General features: G+C 45.1%; 28 non-coding genes across 28 annotated transcripts; all 28 read left to right on the forward strand.

Moving 5' to 3' along the window:
- Positions 1-619: 619 nt before the first annotated feature.
- On the forward strand, positions 620-692 carry trnaf-gaa (transfer RNA phenylalanine (anticodon GAA)). Its single transcript has one exon. It is a non-coding gene; the product is annotated as a tRNA-Phe (tRNA).
- Positions 693-1,116: 424 nt separating this feature from the next.
- trnak-uuu (transfer RNA lysine (anticodon UUU)) lies at positions 1,117-1,189 on the forward strand. The gene has a single exon. It is a non-coding gene; the product is annotated as a tRNA-Lys (tRNA).
- A 597-nt stretch (positions 1,190-1,786) lies between these two features.
- trnaf-gaa (transfer RNA phenylalanine (anticodon GAA)) lies at positions 1,787-1,859 on the forward strand. Its single transcript has one exon. It is a non-coding gene; the product is annotated as a tRNA-Phe (tRNA).
- Positions 1,860-2,283: 424 nt separating this feature from the next.
- Positions 2,284-2,355, forward strand: trnak-uuu (transfer RNA lysine (anticodon UUU)). Its single transcript has one exon. It is a non-coding gene; the product is annotated as a tRNA-Lys (tRNA).
- A 589-nt stretch (positions 2,356-2,944) lies between these two features.
- trnaf-gaa (transfer RNA phenylalanine (anticodon GAA)) lies at positions 2,945-3,017 on the forward strand. The gene has a single exon. It is a non-coding gene; the product is annotated as a tRNA-Phe (tRNA).
- Positions 3,018-3,444: 427 nt separating this feature from the next.
- trnak-uuu (transfer RNA lysine (anticodon UUU)) lies at positions 3,445-3,517 on the forward strand. Its single transcript has one exon. It is a non-coding gene; the product is annotated as a tRNA-Lys (tRNA).
- A 596-nt stretch (positions 3,518-4,113) lies between these two features.
- trnaf-gaa (transfer RNA phenylalanine (anticodon GAA)) lies at positions 4,114-4,186 on the forward strand. Its single transcript has one exon. It is a non-coding gene; the product is annotated as a tRNA-Phe (tRNA).
- A 426-nt stretch (positions 4,187-4,612) lies between these two features.
- On the forward strand, positions 4,613-4,685 carry trnak-uuu (transfer RNA lysine (anticodon UUU)). Its single transcript has one exon. It is a non-coding gene; the product is annotated as a tRNA-Lys (tRNA).
- Positions 4,686-5,284: 599 nt separating this feature from the next.
- trnaf-gaa (transfer RNA phenylalanine (anticodon GAA)) lies at positions 5,285-5,357 on the forward strand. Its single transcript has one exon. It is a non-coding gene; the product is annotated as a tRNA-Phe (tRNA).
- Positions 5,358-5,783: 426 nt separating this feature from the next.
- trnak-uuu (transfer RNA lysine (anticodon UUU)) lies at positions 5,784-5,856 on the forward strand. Its single transcript has one exon. It is a non-coding gene; the product is annotated as a tRNA-Lys (tRNA).
- Positions 5,857-6,453: 597 nt separating this feature from the next.
- trnaf-gaa (transfer RNA phenylalanine (anticodon GAA)) lies at positions 6,454-6,526 on the forward strand. The gene has a single exon. It is a non-coding gene; the product is annotated as a tRNA-Phe (tRNA).
- A 427-nt stretch (positions 6,527-6,953) lies between these two features.
- trnak-uuu (transfer RNA lysine (anticodon UUU)) lies at positions 6,954-7,026 on the forward strand. The gene has a single exon. It is a non-coding gene; the product is annotated as a tRNA-Lys (tRNA).
- Positions 7,027-7,627: 601 nt separating this feature from the next.
- On the forward strand, positions 7,628-7,700 carry trnaf-gaa (transfer RNA phenylalanine (anticodon GAA)). The gene has a single exon. It is a non-coding gene; the product is annotated as a tRNA-Phe (tRNA).
- A 426-nt stretch (positions 7,701-8,126) lies between these two features.
- Positions 8,127-8,199, forward strand: trnak-uuu (transfer RNA lysine (anticodon UUU)). Its single transcript has one exon. It is a non-coding gene; the product is annotated as a tRNA-Lys (tRNA).
- Positions 8,200-8,799: 600 nt separating this feature from the next.
- trnaf-gaa (transfer RNA phenylalanine (anticodon GAA)) lies at positions 8,800-8,872 on the forward strand. Its single transcript has one exon. It is a non-coding gene; the product is annotated as a tRNA-Phe (tRNA).
- Positions 8,873-9,529: 657 nt separating this feature from the next.
- On the forward strand, positions 9,530-9,602 carry trnak-uuu (transfer RNA lysine (anticodon UUU)). The gene has a single exon. It is a non-coding gene; the product is annotated as a tRNA-Lys (tRNA).
- Positions 9,603-10,201: 599 nt separating this feature from the next.
- trnaf-gaa (transfer RNA phenylalanine (anticodon GAA)) lies at positions 10,202-10,274 on the forward strand. Its single transcript has one exon. It is a non-coding gene; the product is annotated as a tRNA-Phe (tRNA).
- A 650-nt stretch (positions 10,275-10,924) lies between these two features.
- On the forward strand, positions 10,925-10,997 carry trnak-uuu (transfer RNA lysine (anticodon UUU)). The gene has a single exon. It is a non-coding gene; the product is annotated as a tRNA-Lys (tRNA).
- A 620-nt stretch (positions 10,998-11,617) lies between these two features.
- On the forward strand, positions 11,618-11,690 carry trnaf-gaa (transfer RNA phenylalanine (anticodon GAA)). Its single transcript has one exon. It is a non-coding gene; the product is annotated as a tRNA-Phe (tRNA).
- A 425-nt stretch (positions 11,691-12,115) lies between these two features.
- On the forward strand, positions 12,116-12,188 carry trnak-uuu (transfer RNA lysine (anticodon UUU)). Its single transcript has one exon. It is a non-coding gene; the product is annotated as a tRNA-Lys (tRNA).
- A 599-nt stretch (positions 12,189-12,787) lies between these two features.
- trnaf-gaa (transfer RNA phenylalanine (anticodon GAA)) lies at positions 12,788-12,860 on the forward strand. Its single transcript has one exon. It is a non-coding gene; the product is annotated as a tRNA-Phe (tRNA).
- Positions 12,861-13,287: 427 nt separating this feature from the next.
- trnak-uuu (transfer RNA lysine (anticodon UUU)) lies at positions 13,288-13,360 on the forward strand. Its single transcript has one exon. It is a non-coding gene; the product is annotated as a tRNA-Lys (tRNA).
- A 600-nt stretch (positions 13,361-13,960) lies between these two features.
- On the forward strand, positions 13,961-14,033 carry trnaf-gaa (transfer RNA phenylalanine (anticodon GAA)). Its single transcript has one exon. It is a non-coding gene; the product is annotated as a tRNA-Phe (tRNA).
- Positions 14,034-14,459: 426 nt separating this feature from the next.
- trnak-uuu (transfer RNA lysine (anticodon UUU)) lies at positions 14,460-14,532 on the forward strand. Its single transcript has one exon. It is a non-coding gene; the product is annotated as a tRNA-Lys (tRNA).
- Positions 14,533-15,131: 599 nt separating this feature from the next.
- On the forward strand, positions 15,132-15,204 carry trnaf-gaa (transfer RNA phenylalanine (anticodon GAA)). The gene has a single exon. It is a non-coding gene; the product is annotated as a tRNA-Phe (tRNA).
- A 1,096-nt stretch (positions 15,205-16,300) lies between these two features.
- On the forward strand, positions 16,301-16,373 carry trnaf-gaa (transfer RNA phenylalanine (anticodon GAA)). The gene has a single exon. It is a non-coding gene; the product is annotated as a tRNA-Phe (tRNA).
- A 425-nt stretch (positions 16,374-16,798) lies between these two features.
- Positions 16,799-16,871, forward strand: trnak-uuu (transfer RNA lysine (anticodon UUU)). The gene has a single exon. It is a non-coding gene; the product is annotated as a tRNA-Lys (tRNA).
- A 595-nt stretch (positions 16,872-17,466) lies between these two features.
- On the forward strand, positions 17,467-17,539 carry trnaf-gaa (transfer RNA phenylalanine (anticodon GAA)). The gene has a single exon. It is a non-coding gene; the product is annotated as a tRNA-Phe (tRNA).
- Positions 17,540-17,731: the final 192 nt, after the last annotated feature.

Here is a 17,731-nt window from a genome sequence, read left to right on the forward strand (position 1 = left end):
AGGGTTCAAGTCCCTGTCCAGGTGTTGCCTGGCATCCTAACCTTGCCCTTTGGTGTTCCATGTCTTTACCTAACAAGCTCACTTGTTCTGAAGTTCTGTGACTTCATTGTCATTTGGAGCAATCCATGGACTGCAGGTGAGATGACGAGTGGACTTGTAGATGTCAGGGACAGAGACCTCTTTGAGATGATCCAGCGTACAAGTCTGTAAAGAATCTTTCCTGCCCTTGGTCCAACTCACCACAGTTGGTTCTCAGCTCAGCTCCTTTCCTAAACCCAGTGTCCAAGACATGCAATCTCATCGATTACCAATTCCACTAGGTGTCTTGACACGTTACCTTTAACTTCTTTTCTGTCTACTTTAGGTGGAGAACATTTAAGAGAGCAAAGTTCATCACAGTTCACTGTAAAATCCAAAGCTTAAAAGTTCATTCACATTGATTTAAGTAAGTAAGTAAAATTTTATCCCATGATTTGGTTCCATGATTTACTGTCTCAGTGGGTCAGCTGTAGTGCAGCTGGGTCAGTGTAGTGCAGTTTGCCAGCTGTAGTGCAGTTTGGCCAGCTGCCGTGACTGGTCATTAGAATGCAATTTTTGAGCACTTTCCATTGCAAAATGTGCCGAAATAGCTCAGCTGGGAGAGCGTTAGACTGAAGATCTAAAGGACCCTAGTTCGATCCTGGGTTTCGGCAAAGCTATTTTGGTCACCATCTGGGGCTTGGTAGGTTCGTTGGTAGGACTTCATTATACGGCCAACAACTACGTGGATCATTCCATCAAATGAGAAAACAAACACAGATGTTGCAGCTTGCAAACGTCCATCACGTGGAGGTGGATTTGAAGAAGGTCCTCCTCCAGACGCTCCCAGTCCTCAGCCATTATACGATTGACTTACCTCAGGCTTGGTACGTTGGGTGATCACACCTCATAATGCAGCCTAGCGATGTTTCCCCTAGAATTAAATCCTTGCGTTGGCTCTTGTCTGAAATGATGATGTAATAATATCTAGCTGCAAATCCTCACCAGTACATACAGTAAAATGAGAGGATAAGAGTTCACATTGTTACAGAAGCGAAAGAAAGTATGTGGCCCAGAGGACAAACGCGTGCTTTTGTAGCCTGGGTAGCTCAGATGGAAGAGCATCAGACTTTTAATCTGAGGGTCCAGGGTTCAAGTCCCTGTCCAGGTGTTGCCTGGCATCCTAATCCTTGCCCTTTGGTGGTTCCATGTCTTTACCTAACAAGCTCACTTGTTCTTGATAGTTCTGTGACCTCATTGTCATTTGGAGCAAAGTCCATGGACTGCAGGTGAGATGACGATGTGGGACTTGTAGATGTCAGGGACAGAGACCTCTTTGAGATGATCCCAGCGTACAAGGTCTGTAAAGAATCTTTCCCTGCCCCTTGGTCCAACTCACCACCAGTTGGTTCTCAGCTCAGCTCCTTTCCTAAACCCAGTGTCCAAGACATGCCAATCTCATCGATTACCATTCCACCTAGGTGTCTTGACACGTTACCCTTTAACTTCTTTTCTGTCTTACTTTAGGTGGGAAACATTTAAGAGAGCAAAGTTCATCACAGTTCACTGTAAAATCCAAAGCTTAAAAGTTCATTTCACATTGATTAAAGTAAGTAAGTAAAATTTTATCCCATGATTTGGTTCCCATGATTTACTGTCTCAGTGGGTCAGCTGTAGTGCAGCTGGGTCAGCTGTAGTGCAGTTTGGCCAGCTGTAGCCGTGACTGGTCATTAGAATGCAATTTTTGAGCACTTTCCATTGCAAATGTGCCGAAATAGCTCAGCTGGGAGAGCGTTAGACTGAAGATCTAAAGGACCCTAGTTCGATCCTGGGTTTCGGCAAAGCTATTTTGGTCACCATCTGGGGCTTGGTAGGTTCGTTGGTAGGACTTCATTATACGGCCAACAACTACGTGGATCATTCCCATCAAATGAGAAACAAACACAGATGTTGCAGCTTGCAAACGTCCATCACGTGGAGGTGGGATTTGAAGAAGGTCCTCCTCCAGACGCTCCCAGTCCTCAGCCATTATACGATTGACTTACCTCAGGCTTGGTACGTTGGGTGATCACACCTCATAATGCAGCCTAGCGATGTTCCCTAGAATTAAATCCTTGCGTTGGCTCTTGTCTGAAATGATGATGTAATAATATCTAACTGCAAATCCTCACCAGTACATACAGTAAAAATGAGAGGATAAGAGTTCACATTGTTACAGAAACGAAAGAAAGTATGTGGCCCAGAGGAAAACGCGTGGCTTTTGTAGCCTGGGTAGCTCAGATGGAAGAGCATCAGACTTTTAATCTGAGGTCCAGGGTTCAAGTCCCTGTCCAGTGTTGCCTGGCATCCTAGCCTTGCCCTTTGGTGGTTCCATGTCTTTACCTAACAAGCTCACTTGTCTTGATAGTTCTGTGACCTCATGTCATTTGGAGCAAAGTCCATGGACTGCAGGTGAGATGACGATGTGGGACTTGTAGATGTCAGGGACGGAGACCTCTTTGAGATGATCCAGCGTACAAGGTCTGTAAGAATCTTTCCCTGCCCCTTGTCCAACTCACCACAGTTGGTTCTCAGCTCAGCTCCTTTCCTAACCCAGTGTCCAAGACATGCCAATCTCATCGATTACCAATTCCACTAGGTGTCTTGACACGTTACCCTTTAACTTCTTTTCTGTCTTACTTTAGGTGGGACAACATTTAAGAGAGCAAAGTTCATCACAGTTCACTGTAAAATCCAAAGCTTAAAAGTTCATTTCACATTGGATTTAAGTAAGTAAGTAAAATTTTATCCATGATTTGGTTCCCATGATTACTGTCTCAGTGGGTCAGCTGTAGTGCAGCTGGGTCAGCTGTAGTGCAGTTTGGCCAGCTGTAGCCGTGACTGGTCATTAGAATGCAATTTTTGAGCACTTTCCATCGCAAAATGTGCCGAAATAGCTCAGCTGGGAGAGCGTTAGACTGAAGATCTAAAGGACCCTAGTTCGATCCTGGGTTTCGGCAAAGCTATTTTGGTCACCATCTGGGGCTTGGTAGGTTCGTTGGTAGGACTTCATTATACGGCCAACAACTACGTGGATCATTCCCATCAAATGAGAAAACAAACACAGATGTTGCAGCTTGCAAACGTCCATCACGTGGAGGTGGGATTTGAAGAAGGTCCTCCTCCAGACGCTCCCAGTCCTCAGCCATTATACGATTGACTTACCTCAGGCTTGGTACGTTGGGTGATCACACCTCATAATGCAGCCTAGCGATGTTTCCCCTAGAATTAAATCCTTGCGTTGGCTCTTGTCTGAAATGATGATGTAATAATATCTAACTGCAAATCCTCACCAGTACATACAGTAAAATGAGAGGATAAGAGTTCACATTGTTACAGAAGCGAAAGAAAGTATGTGGCCCAGAGGACAAACGCGTGGCTTTTGTAGCCTGGGTAGCTCAGATGGAAGAGCATCAGACTTTTAATCTGAGGGTCCAGGGTTCAAGTCCCTGTCCAGGTGTTGCCTGGCATCCTAATCCTTGCCCTTTGGTGGTTCCATGTCTTTACCTAACAAGCTCACTTGTTCTTGATAGTTCTGTGACCTCATTGTCATTTGGAGCAAAGTCCATGGACTGCAGGTGAGATGACGATGTGGGACTTGTAGATGTCAGGGACAGAGACCTCTTTGAGATGATCCCAGCGTACAAGGTCTGTAAAGAATCTTTCCCTGCCCCTTGGTCCAACTCACCACCAGTTGGTTCTCAGCTCAGCTCCTTTCCTAAACCCAGTGTCCAAGACATGCCAATCTCATCGATTACCAATTCCACCTAGGTGTCTTGACACGTTACCCTTTAACTTCTTTTCTGTCTTACTTTAGGTGGGAGAACATTTAAGAGAGCAAAGTTCATCACAGTTCACTGTAAAATCCAAAGCTTAAAAGTTCATTTCACATTGATTTAAGTAAGTAAAATTTTATCCCATGATTTGGTTCCCATGATTTACTGTCTCAGTGGGTCAGCTGTAGTGCAGCTGGGTCAGCTGTAGTGCAGTTTGGCCAGCTGTAGCCGTGACTGGTCATTAGAATGCAATTTTTGAGCACTTTCCATTGCAAAATGTGCCGAAATAGCTCAGCTGGGAGAGCGTTAGACTGAAGATCTAAAGGACCCTAGTTTGATCCTGGGTTTCGGCAAAGCTATTTTGGTCACCATCTGGAGCTTGGTAGGTTCGTTGGTAGGACTTCATTATACGGCCAACAACTACGTGGATCATTCCCATCAAATGAGAAAACAAACACAGATGTTGCAGCTTGCAAACGTCCATCACGTGGAGGTGGGATTTGAAGAAGGTCCTCCTCCAGACGCTCCCAGTCCTCAGCCATTATACGATTGACTTACCTCAGGCTTGGTACGTTGGGTGATCACACCTCATAATGCAGCCTAGCGATGTTTCCCCTAGAATTAAATCCTTGCGTTGGCTCTTGTCTGAAATGATGATGTAATAATATCTAACTGCAAATCCTCACCAGTACATACAGTAAATGAGAGGATAAGAGTTCACATTGTTACAGAAGCGAAAGAAAGTATGTGGCCCAGAGGACAAACGCGTGGCTTTTGTAGCCTGGGTAGCTCAGATGGAAGAGCATCAGACTTTTAATCTGAGGGTCCAGGGTTCAAGTCCCTGTCCAGGTGTTGCCTGGCATCCTAATCCTTGCCCTTTGGTGGTTCCATGTCTTTACCTAACAAGCTCACTTGTTCTTGATAGTTCTGTGACTTCATTGTCATTTGGAGCAAAGTCCATGGACTGCAGGTGAGATGACGATGTGGGACTTGTAGATGTCAGGGACAGAGACCTCTTTGAGATGATCCCAGCGTACAAGGTCTGTAAAGAATCTTTCCCTGCCCCTTGGTCCAACTCACCACCAGTTGGTTCTCAGCTCAGCTCCTTTCCTAAACCCAGTGTCCAAGACATGCCAATCTCATCGATTACCAATTCCACCTAGGTGTCTTGACACGTTACCCTTTAACTTCTTTTCTGTCTTACTTTAGGTGGGAGAACATTTAAGAGAGCAAAGTTCATCACAGTTCACTGTAAATCCAAAGCTTAAAAGTTCATTTCACATTGATTTAAGTAAGTAAGTAAAATTTTATCCCATGATTTGGTTCCCATGATTTACTGTCTCAGTGGGTCAGCTGTAGTGCAGCTGGGTCAGCTGTAGTGCAGTTTGGCCAGCTGTAGCCGTGACTGGTCATTAGAATGCAATTTTTGAGCACTTTCCATTGCAAAATGTGCCGAAATAGCTCAGCTGGGAGAGCGTTAGACTGAAGATCTAAAGGACCCTAGTTCGATCCTGGGTTTCGGCAAAGCTATTTTGGTCACCATCTGGGGCTTGGTAGGTTCGTTGGTAGGACTTCATTATACGGCCAACAACTACGTGGATCATTCCCATCAAATGAGAAACAAACACAGATGTTGCAGCTTGCAAACGTCCATCACGTGGAGGTGGGATTTGAAGAAGGTCCTCCTCCAGACGCTCCCAGTCCTCAGCCATTATACGATTGACTTACCTCAGGCTTGGTACGTTGGGTGATCACACCTCATAATGCAGCCTAGCGATGTTTCCCCTAGAATTAAATCCTTGCGTTGGCTCTTGTCTGAAATGATGATGTAATAATATCTAACTGCAAATCCTCACCAGTACATACAGTAAAATGAGAGGATAAGAGTTCACATTGTTACAGAAGCGAAAGAAAGTATGTGGCCCAGAGGACAAACGCGTGGCTTTTGTAGCCTGGGTAGCTCAGATGGAAGAGCATCAGACTTTTAATCTGAGGGTCCAGGGTTCAAGTCCCTGTCCAGGTGTTGCCTGGCATCCTAATCCTTGCCCTTTGGTGGTTCCATGTCTTTACCTAACAAGCTCACTTGTTCTTGATAGTTCTGTGACCTCATTGTCATTTGGAGCAAAGTCCATGGACTGCAGGTGAGATGACGATGTGGGACTTGTAGATGTCAGGGACAGAGACCTCTTTGAGATGATCCCAGCGTACAAGGTCTGTAAAGAATCTTTCCCTGCCCCTTGGTCCAACTCACCACCAGTTGGTTCTCAGCTCAGCTCCTTTCCTAAACCCAGTGTCCAAGACATGCCAATCTCATCGATTACCAATTCCACCTAGGTTGTCTTGACACGTTACCCTTTAACTTCTTTTCTGTCTTACTTTAGGTGGGACAACATTTAAGAGAGCAAAGTTCATCACAGTTCACTGTAAAATCCAAAGCTTAAAAGTTCATTTCACATTGATTTAAGTAAGTAAAATTTTATCCCATGATTTGGTTCCCATGATTTACTGTCTCAGTGGGTCAGCTGTAGTGCAGCTGGGTCAGCTGTAGTGCAGTTTGGCCAGCTGTAGCCGTGACTGGTCATTAGAATGCAATTTTTGAGCACTTTCCATTGCAAAATGTGCCGAAATAGCTCAGCTGGGAGAGCGTTAGACTGAAGATCTAAAGGACCCTAGTTTGATCCTGGGTTTCGGCAAAGCTATTTTGGTCACCATCTGGAGCTTGGTAGGTTCGTTGGTAGGACTTCATTATACGGCCAACAACTACGTGGATCATTCCCATCAAATGAGAAAACAAACACAGATGTTGCAGCTTGCAAACGTCCATCACGTGGAGGTGGGATTTGAAGAAGGTCCTCCTCCAGACGCTCCCAGTCCTCAGCCATTATACGATTGACTTACCTCAGGCTTGGTACGTTGGGTGATCACACCTCATAATGCAGCCTAGCGATGTTTCCCCTAGAATTAAATCCTTGCGTTGGCTCTTGTCTGAAATGATGATGTAATAATATCTAACTGCAAATCCTCACCAGTACATACAGTAAAATGAGAGGATAAGAGTTCACATTGTTACAGAAGCGAAAGAAAGTATGTGGCCCAGAGGACAAACGCGTGGCTTTTGTAGCCTGGGTAGCTCAGATGGAAGAGCATCAGACTTTTAATCTGAGGGTCCAGGGTTCAAGTCCCTGTCCAGGTGTTGCCTGGCATCCTAATCCTTGCCCTTTGGTGGTTCCATGTCTTTACCTAACAAGCTCACTTGTTCTTGATAGTTCTGTGACTTCATTGTCATTTGGAGCAAAGTCCATGGACTGCAGGTGAGATGATGATGTGGGACTTGTAGATGTCAGGGACAGAGACCTCTTTGAGATGATCCCAGCGTACAAGGTCTGTAAAGAATCTTTCCCTGCCCCTTGGTCCAACTCACCACCAGTTGGTTCTCAGCTCAGCTCCTTTCCTAAACCCAGTGTCCAAGACATGCCAATCTCATCGATTACCAATTCCACCTAGGGTGTCTTGACACGTTACCCTTTAACTTCTTTTCTGTCTTACTTTAGGTGGGAGAACATTTAAGAGAGCAAAGTTCATCACAGTTCACTGTAAAATCCAAAGCTTAAAAGTTCATTTCACATTGATTTAAGTAAGTAAGTAAAATTTTATCCCATGATTTGGTTCCCATGATTTACTGTCTCAGTGGGTCAGCTGTAGTGCAGCTGGGTCAGCTGTAGTGCAGTTTGGCCAGCTGTAGCCGTGACTGGTCATTAGAATGCAATTTTTGAGCACTTTCCATTGCAAAATGTGCCGAAATAGCTCAGCTGGGAGAGCGTTAGACTGAAGATCTAAAGGACCCTAGTTCGATCCTGGGTTTCGGCAAAGCTATTTTGGTCACCATCTGGGGCTTGGTAGGTTCGTTGGTAGGACTTCATTATACGGCCAACAACTACGTGGATCATTCCCATCAAATGAGAAAACAAACACAGATGTTGCAGCTTGCAAACGTCCATCACGTGGAGGTGGGATTTGAAGAAGGTCCTCCTCCAGACGCTCCCAGTCCTCAGCCATTATACGATTGACTTACCTCAGGCTTGGTACGTTGGGTGATCACACCTCATAATGCAGCCTAGCGATGTTTCCCCTAGAATTAAATCCTTGCGTTGGCTCTTGTCTGAATGATGATGTAATAATATCTAACTGCAAATCCTCACCAGTACATACAGTAAAATGAGAGGATAAGAGTTCACATTGTTACAGAAGCGAAAGAAAGTATGTGGCCCAGAGGACAAACGCGTGGCTTTTGTAGCCTGGGTAGCTCAGATGGAAGAGCATCAGACTTTTAATCTGAGGGTCCAGGGTTCAAGTCCCTGTCCAGGTGTTGCCTGGCATCCTAATCCTTGCCCTTTGGTGGTTCCATGTCTTTACCTAACAGCTCACTTGTTCTTGATAGTTCTGTGACCTCATTGTCATTTGGAGCAAAGTCCATGGACTGCAGGTGAGATGACGATGTGGGACTTGTAGATGTCAGGGACAGAGACCTCTTTGAGATGATCCCAGCGTACAAGGTCTGTAAAGAATCTTTCCCTGCCCCTTGGTCCAACTCACCACCAGTTGGTTCTCAGGTCAGCTCCTTTCCTAAACCCAGTGTCCAAGACATGCCAATCTCATCGATTACCAATTCCACCTAGGTTGTCTTGACACGTTACCCTTTAACTTCTTTTCTGTCTTACTTTAGGTGGGACAACATTTAAGAGAGCAAAGTTCATCACAGTTCACTGTAAAATCCAAAGCTTAAAAGTTCATTTCACATTGATTTAAGTAAGTAAGTAAAATTTTATCCCATGATTTGGTTCCCATGATTTACTGTCTCAGTGGGTCAGCTGTAGTGCAGCTGGGTCAGCTGTAGTGCAGTTTGGCCAGCTGTAGCCGTGACTGGTCATTAGAATGCAATTTTTGAGCACTTTCCATTGCAAAATGTGCCGAAATAGCTCAGCTGGGAGAGCAGTAGACTGAAGATCTAAAGGACCCTAGTTCGATCCTGGGTTTCGGCAAAGCTATTTTGGTCACCATCTGGGGCTTGGTAGGTTCGTTGGTAGGACTTCATTATACGGCCAACAACTACGTGGATCATTCCCATCAAATGAGAAACAAACACAGATGTTGCAGCTTGCAAACGTCCATCACGTGGAGGTGGGATTTGAAGAAGGTCCTCCTCCAGACGCTCCCAGTCCTCAGCCATTATACTAGGGTGTCAAACTCCAGCCTCGAGGGCCGGTTCCTGTAGGTTTTAGATGTGCCCATGTTCCAAAACAGCTGATTTAAATTGCCAATTACCTCCTCAACATGTCTTAAGGTTCTCCAGAGGCCTGGAAATGAACTAATCATTTGATTCAGTTGTGTTGACCCAGGGTGATATGTAAAACCTGCAGGACACCCTGCCCTCAAGGCCTGGAGTTTGACACCCCTGCATTATACGATTGACTTTCCTCAGGCTTGGTACATTGGGTGATCACACCTCATAATGCAGCCTAGCAATGTTTCCCCTAGAATTAAATCCTTGCGTTGGCTCTTCTCTGAAATGATGATGTAATAATATCTAACTCCAAATCCTCACCAGTACATACAGTAAAATGAGAGGATAAGAGTTCACATTGTTACAGAAACGAAAGAAAGTATGTGGCCCAGAGGACAAAGGCGTGGCTTTTGTAGCCTGGGTAGCTCAGATGGAAGAGCATCAGACTTTTAATCTGAGGGTCCAGGGTTCAAGTCCCTGTCCAGGTGTTGCCTGGCATCCTAATCCTTGCCCTTTGGTGGTTCCACGTCTTTACCTAACAAGCTCACTTGTTCTTGATAGTTCTGTGACTTCATTATCATTTGGAGCAAAGTCCATGGACTGCAGGTGAGATGACGATGTGGGACTTGTAGATGTCAGGGACAGAGACCTCTTTGAGATGATCCCAGCGTACAAGGTCTGTAAAGAATCTTTCCCTGCCCTTGGTCCAACTCACCACCAGTTGGTTCTCAGCTCAGCTCCTTTCCTAAACCCAGTGTCCAAGACATGCCAATCTCATCGATTACCAATTCCACCTAGGGTGTCTTGACACGTTACCCTTTAACTTCTTTTCTGTCTTACTTTAGGTTGGAGAACATTTAAGAGAGCAAAGTTCATCACAGTTCACTGTAAAATCCAAAGCTTAAAAGTTCATTTCACATTGATTTAAGTAAGTAAGTAAAATTTTATCCCATGATTGGTTCCCATGATTTACTGTCTCAGTGGGTCAGCTGTAGTGCAGCTGGGTCAGCTGTAGTGCAGTTTGGCCAGCTGTAGCCGTGACTGGTCATTAGAATGCAATTTTTGAGCACTTTCTATTGCAAAATGTGCCGAAATAGCTCAGCTGGGAGAGCGTTAGACTGAAGATCTAAAGGACCCTAGTTCGATCCTGGGTTTCGGCAAAGCTATTTTGGTCACCATCTGGGCTTGGTAGGTTCGTTGGTAGGACTTCATTATACGGCCAACAACTACGTGGATCATTCCCATCAAATGAGAAAACAAACACAGATGTTGCAGCTTGCAAACGTCCATCACGTGGAGGTGGGATTTGAAGAAGGTCCTCCTCCAGACGCTCCCAGTCCTCAGCCATTATACCAGGGGTGTCAAACTCCAGGCCTCGAGGGCCGGTGTCCTGTAGGTTTTAGATGTGCCCATGATCCAAAACAGCTGATTTAAATTGCCAGATTACCTCCTTCACATGTCTTAAGGTTCTCCAGAGGCCTGGAAATGAACTAATCATTTGATTCAGGTGTGTTGACCAGGTGATATGTAAAACTGCAGGACACCCTGCCTCAAGCTGGAGTTGACACCCTGCATTATACGATTGACTTTCCTCAAGCTTGGTACATTGGTATCACACCTCATAATGAACCTAGCAATGTTTCCCCTAGAATTAAATCCTTGCGTTGGCTCTTGTCTGAAATGATGATGTAATAATATCTAACTGCAAATCCTCACCAGTACATACAGTAAAATGAGAGGATAAGAGTTCACATTGTTACAGAAACGAAAGAAAGTATGTGGCCCAGAGGACAAACGCGTGGCTTTAGTAGCCTGGGTAGCTCAGATGGAAGAGCATCAGACTTTTAATCTGAGGGTCCAGGGTTCAAGTCCCTGTCCAGGTGTTGCCTGGCATCCTAATCCTTGCCCTTTGGTGGTTCCATGTCTTTACCTAACAAGCTCACTTGTTCTTGATAGTTCTGTGACTTCATTGTCATTTGGAGCAAAGTCCATGGACTGCAGGTGAGATGACGATGTGGGACTTGTAGATGTCAGGGACAGAGACCTCTTTGAGATGATCCCAGCGTACAAGGTCTGTAAAGAATCTTTCCCTGCCCCTTGGTCCAACTCACCACCAGTTGGTTCTCAGCTCAGCTCCTTTCCTAAACCCAGTGTCCAAGACATGCCAATCTCATCGATTACCAATTCCACCTAGGTGTCTTGACACGTTACCCTTTAACTTCTTTTCTGTCTTACTTTAGGTGGGACAACATTTAAGAGAGCAAAGTTCATCACAGTTCACTGTAAAATCCAAAGCTTAAAAGTTCATTTCACATTGATTTAAGTAAGTAAGTAAAATTTTATCCCATGATTTGGTTCCCATGATTTACTGTCTCAGTGGGTCAGCTGTAGTGCAGCTGGGTCAGCTGTAGTGCAGTTTGGCCAGCTGTAGTGCAGTTTGGCCAGCTGTAGCCGTGACTGGTCATTAGAATGCAATTTTTGAGCACTTTCCATTGCAAAATGTGCCGAAATAGCTCAGCTGGGAGAGCGTTAGACTGAAGATCTAAAGGACCCTAGTTCGATCCTGGGTTTCGGCAAAGCTATTTTGGTCACCATCTGGGCTTGGTAGGTTCGTTGGTAGGACTTCATTATACGGCCAACAACTACGTGGATCATTCCCATCAAATGAGAAACAAACACAGATGTTGCAGCTTGCAAACGTCCATCACGTGGAGGTGGGATTTGAAGAAGGTCCTCCTCCAGACGCTCCCAGTCCTCAGCCATTATACGATTGACTTACCTCAGGCTTGGTACGTTGGGTGATCACACCTCATAATGCAGCCTAGCGATGTTTCCCCTAGAATTAAATCCTTGCGTTGGCTCTTGTCTGAAATGATGATGTAATAATATCTAGCTGCAAATCCTCACCAGTACATACAGTAAAATGAGAGGATAAGAGTTCACATTGTTTCAGAAATGAAAGAAAGTATGTTTCCCAGAGGACAAACACGTGGCTTTTGTAGCCTGGGTAGCTCAGATGGAAGAGCATCAGACTTTTAATCTGAGGGTCCAGGGTTCAAGTCCCTGTCCAGGTGTTGCCTGGCATCCTAATCCTTGCCCTTTGGTGGTTCCATGTCTTTACCTAACAAGCTCACTTGTTCTTGATAGTTCTGTGACCTCATTGTCATTTGGAGCAAAGTCCATGGACTGCAGGTGAGATGACGATGTGGGACTTGTAGATGTCAGGGACAGAGACCTCTTTGAGATGATCCCAGCGTACAAGGTCTGTAAAGAATCTTTCCCTGCCCCTTGGTCCAACTCACCACCAGTTGGTTCTCAGCTCAGCTCCTTCCTAAACCCAGTGTCCAAGACATGCCAATCTCATCGATTACCAATTCCACCTAGGTTGTCTTGACACGTTACCCTTTAACTTCTTTTCTGTCTTACTTTAGGTGGGACAACATTTAAGAGAGCAAAGTTCATCACAGTTCACTGTAAAATCCAAAGCTTAAAAGTTCATTTCACATTGATTTAAGTAAGTAAGTAAAATTTATCCTATGATTTGGTTCCCATGATTTACTGTCTCAGTGGGTCAGCTGTAGTGCAGCTGGGTCAGCTGTAGTGCAGTTTGGCCAGCTGTAGCCGTGACTGGTCATTAGAATGCAATTTTTGAGCACTTTCCATTGCGAAATGTGCCGAAATAGCTCAGCTGGGAGAGCGTTAGACTGAAGATCTAAAGGACCCTAGTTCGATCCTGGGTTTCGGCAAAGCTATTTTGGTCACCATCTGGGGCTTGGTAGGTTCGTTGGTAGGACTTCATTATACGGCCAACAACTACGTGGATCATTCCCATCAAATGAGAAAACAAACACAGATGTTGCAGCTTGCAAACGTCCATCACGTGGAGGTGGGATTTGAAGAAGGTCCTCCTCCAGACGCTCCCAGTCCTCAGCCATTATACGATTGACTTACCTCAGGCTTGGTACGTTGGGTGATCACACCTCATAATGCAGCCTAGCGATGTTTCCCCTAGAATTAAATCCTTGCGTTGGCTCTTGTCTGAAATGATGATGTAATAATATCTAGCTGCAAATCCTCACCAGTACATACAGTAAAATGAGAGGATAAGAGTTCACATTGTTACCGAAATGAAAGAAAGTATGTGGCCCAGAGGACAAACGCGTGGCTTTTGTAGCCTGGGTATCTCAGATGGAAGAGCATCAGACTTTTAATCTGAGGGTCCAGGGTTCAAGTCCCTGTCCAGGTGTTGCCTGGCATCCTAATCCTTGCCCTTTGGTGGTTCCATGTCTTTACCTAACAAGCTCACTTGTTCTTGATAGTTCTGTGACCTCATTGTCATTTGGAGCAAAGTCCATGGACTGCAGGTGAGATGACGATGTGGGACTTGTAGATGTCAGGGACAGAGACCTCTTTGAGATGATCCCAGCGTACAAGGTCTGTAAAGAATCTTTCCCTGCCCTTGGTCCAACTCACCACCAGTTGGTTCTCAGCTCAGCTCCTTTCCTAAACCCAGTGTCCAAGACATGCCAATCTCATCGATTACCAATTCCACCTAGGGTGTCTTGGTACGTTACCCTTTAACTTCTTTTCTGTCTTACTTTAGGTGGGAGAACATTTAAGAGAGCAAAGTTCATCACAGTTCACTGTAAAATCCAAAGCTTAAAAGTTCATTTCACATTGATTTAAGTAAGTAAGTAAAATTTTATCCCATGATTTGGTTCCCATGATTTACTGTCTCAGTGGGTCAGCTGTAGTGCAGCTGGGTCAGCTGTAGTGCAGTTTGGCCAGCTGTAGCCGTGACTGGTCATTAGAATGCAATTTTTGAACACTTTCCATTGCGAAATGTGCCGAAATAGCTCAGCTGGGAGAGCGTTAGACTGAAGATCTAAAGGACCCTAGTTCGATCCTGGGTTTCGGCAAAGCTATTTTGGTCACCATCTGGGGCTTGGTAGGTTCGTTGGTAGGACTTCATTATACGGCCAACAACTACGTGGATCATTCCCATCAAATGAGAAAACAAACACAGATGTTGCAGCTTGCAAACGTCCATCACGTGGAGGTGGGATTTGAAGAAGGTCCTCCTCCAGACGCTCCCAGTCCTCAGCCATTATACGATTGACTTACCTCAGGCTTGGTACGTTGGGTGATCACACCTCATAATGCAGCCTAGCGATGTTTCCCTAGAATTAAATCCTTGCGTTGGCTCTTGTCTGAAATGATGATGTAATAATATCTAGCTGCAAATCCTCACCAGTACATACAGTAAAATGAGAGGATAAGAGTTCACATTGTTACAGAAATGAAAGAAAGTATGTTTCCCAGAGGACAAACGCGTGGCTTTTGTAGCCTGGGTAGCTCAGATGGAAGAGCATCAGACTTTTAATCTGAGGGTCCAGGGTTCAAGTCCCTGTCCAGGTGTTGCCTGGCATCCTAATCCTTGCCCTTTGGTGTTCCATGTCTTTACCTAACAAGCTCACTTGTTCTTGATAGTTCTGTGACCTCATTGTCATTTGGAGCAAAGTCCATGGACTGCAGGTGAGATGACGATGTGGGACTTGTAGATGTCAGGGACAGAGACCTCTTTGAGATGATCCCAGCGTACAAGGTCTGTAAAGAATCTTTCCCTGCCCCTTGGTCCAACTCACCACCAGTTGGTTCTCAGCTCAGCTCCTTTCCTAAACCCAGTGTCCAAGACATGCCAATCTCATCGATTACCAATTCCACCTAGGTTGTCTTGACACGTTACCCTTTAACTTCTTTTCTGTCTTACTTTAGGTGGGACAACATTTAAGAGAGCAAAGTTCATCACAGTTCACTGTAAAATCCAAAGCTTAAAAGTTCATTTCACATTGATTTAAGTAAGTAAGTAAAATTTTATCCTATGATTTGGTTCCCATGATTTACTGTCTCAGTGGGTCAGCTGTAGTGCAGCTGGGTCAGCTGTAGTGCAGTTTGGCCAGCTGTAGCCGTGACTGGTCATTAGAATGCAATTTTGAGCACTTTCCATTGCGAAATGTGCCGAAATAGCTCAGCTGGGAGAGCGTTAGACTGAAGATCTAAAGGACCCTAGTTCGATCCTGGGTTTCGGCAAAGCTATTTTGGTCACCATCTGGGGCTTGGTAGGTTCGTTGGTAGGACTTCATTATACGGCCAACAACTACGTGGATCATTCCCATCAAATGAGAAAACAAACACAGATGTTGCAGCTTGCAAACGTCCATCACGTGGAGGTGGGATTTGAAGAAGGTCTCCTCCAGACGCTCCCAGTCCTCAGCCATTATACGATTGACTTACCTCAGGCTTGGTACGTTGGGTGATCACACCTCATAATGCAGCCTAGCGATGTTTCCCCTAGAATTAAATCCTTGCGTTGGCTCTTGTCTGAAATGATGATGTAATAATATCTAGCTGCAAATCCTCACCAGTACATACAGTAAAATGAGAGGATAAGAGTTCACATTGTTACCGAATGAAAGAAAGTATGTGGCCCAGAGGACAAACGCGTGGCTTTTGTAGCCTGGGTACTCAGATGGAAGAGCATCAGACTTTAATCTGAGGGTCCAGGGTTCAAGTCCCTGTCCAGGTGTTGCCTGGCATCCTAATCCTTGCCCTTTGGTGGTTCCATGTCTTTACCTAACAAGCTCACTTGTTCTTGATAGTTCTGTGACCTCATTGTCATTTGGAGCAAAGTCCATGGACTGCAGGTGAGATGACGATGTGGGACTTGTAGATGTCAGGGACAGAGACCTCTTTGAGATGATCCCAGCGTACAAGGTCTGTAAAGAATCTTTCCCTGCCCCTTGGTCCAACTCACCACCAGTTGGTTCTCAGCTCAGCTCCTTTCCTAAACCCAGTGTCCAAGACATGCCAATCTCATCGATTACCAATTCCACCTAGGTTGTCTTGACACGTTACCCTTTAACTTCTTTTCTGTCTTACTTTAGGTGGGACAACATTTAAGAGAGCAAAGTTCATCACAGTTCACTGTAAAATCCAAAGCTTAAAAGTTCATTTCACATTGATTTAAGTAAGTAAGTAAAATTTTATCCCATGATTTGGTTCCCATGATTTACTGTCTCAGTGGGTCAGCTGTAGTGCAGCTGGGTCAGCTGTAGTGCAGTTTGGCCAGCTGTAGCCGTGACTGGTCATTAGAATGCAATTTTTGAGCACTTTCCATTGCAAATGTGCCGAAATAGCTCAGCTGGGAGAGCGTTAGACTGAAGATCTAAAGGACCCTAGTTCGATCCTGGGTTTCGGCAAAGCTATTTTGGTCACCATCTGGGGCTTGGTAGGTTCGTTGGTAGGACTTCATTATACGGCCAACAACTACGTGGATCATTCCCATCAAATGAGAAAACAAACACAGATGTTGCAGCTTGCAAACGTCCATCACGTGGAGGTGGGATTTGAAGAAGGTCCTCCTCCAGACGCTCCCAGTCCTCAGCCATTATACGATTGACTTACCTCAGGCTTGGTACGTTGGGTGATCACACCTCATAATGCAGCCTAGCGATGTTTCCCCTAGAATTAAATCCTTGCGTTGGCTCTTGTCTGAAATGATGATGTAAAATATCTAGCTGCAAATCCTCACCAGTACATACAGTAAAATGAGAGGATAAGAGTTCACATTGTTACAGAAATGAAAAAAGTATGTGGCCCAGAGGACAAACGCGTGGCTTTTGTAGCCTGGGTAGCTCAGATGGAAGAGCATCAGACTTTTAATCTGAGGGTCCAGGGTTCAAGTCCCTGTCCAGGTGTTGCCTGGCATCCTAATCCTTGCCCTTTGGTGGTTCCATGTCTTTACCTAACAAGCTCACTTGTTCTTGATAGTTCTGTGACTCATTGTCATTTGGAGCAAAGTCCATGGACTGCAGGTGAGATGACGATGTGGGACTTGTAGATGTCAGGGACAGAGACCTCTTTGAGATGATCCCAGCGTACAAGGTCTGTAAAGAATCTTTCCCTGCCCCTTGGTCCAACTCACCACCAGTTGGTTCTCAGCTCAGCTCCTTTCCTAAACCCAGTGTCCAAGACATGCCAATCTCATCGATTACCAATTCCACCTAGGTGTCTTGACACGTTACCCTTTAACTTCTTTTCTGTCTTACTTTAGGTGGGAGAACATTTAAGAGAGCAAAGTTCATCACAGTTCACTGTAAAATCCAAAGCTTAAAAGTTCATTTCACATTGATTTAAGTAAGTAAGTAAAATTTTATCCATGATTGGTTCCCATGATTTACTGTCTCAGTGGGTCAGCTGTAGTGCAGCTGGGTCAGCTGTAGTGCAGTTTGGCCAGCTGTAGCCGTGACTGGTCATTAGAATGCAATTTTTGAACTTTCCATTGCGAAATGTGCCGAAATAGCTCAGCTGGGAGAGCGTTAGACTGAAGATCTAAAGGACCCTAGTTCGATCCTGGGTTTCGGCAAAGCTATTTTGGTCACCATCTGGGGCTTGGTAGGTTCGTTGGTAGGACTTCATTATACGGCCAACAACTACGTGGATCATTCCATCAAATGAGAAAACAAACACAGATGTTGCAGCTTGCAAACGTCCATCACGTGGGTGGGATTTGAAGAAGTCCTCCTCCAGACGCTCCCAGTCCTCAGCCATTATACGA

This window comes from Oreochromis niloticus, unplaced genomic scaffold, assembly GCF_001858045.2.
Source record: "Oreochromis niloticus isolate F11D_XX unplaced genomic scaffold, O_niloticus_UMD_NMBU tig00001125_pilon, whole genome shotgun sequence".
In the NCBI taxonomy this organism is placed as follows: Eukaryota; Metazoa; Chordata; class Actinopteri; order Cichliformes; family Cichlidae; genus Oreochromis; species Oreochromis niloticus.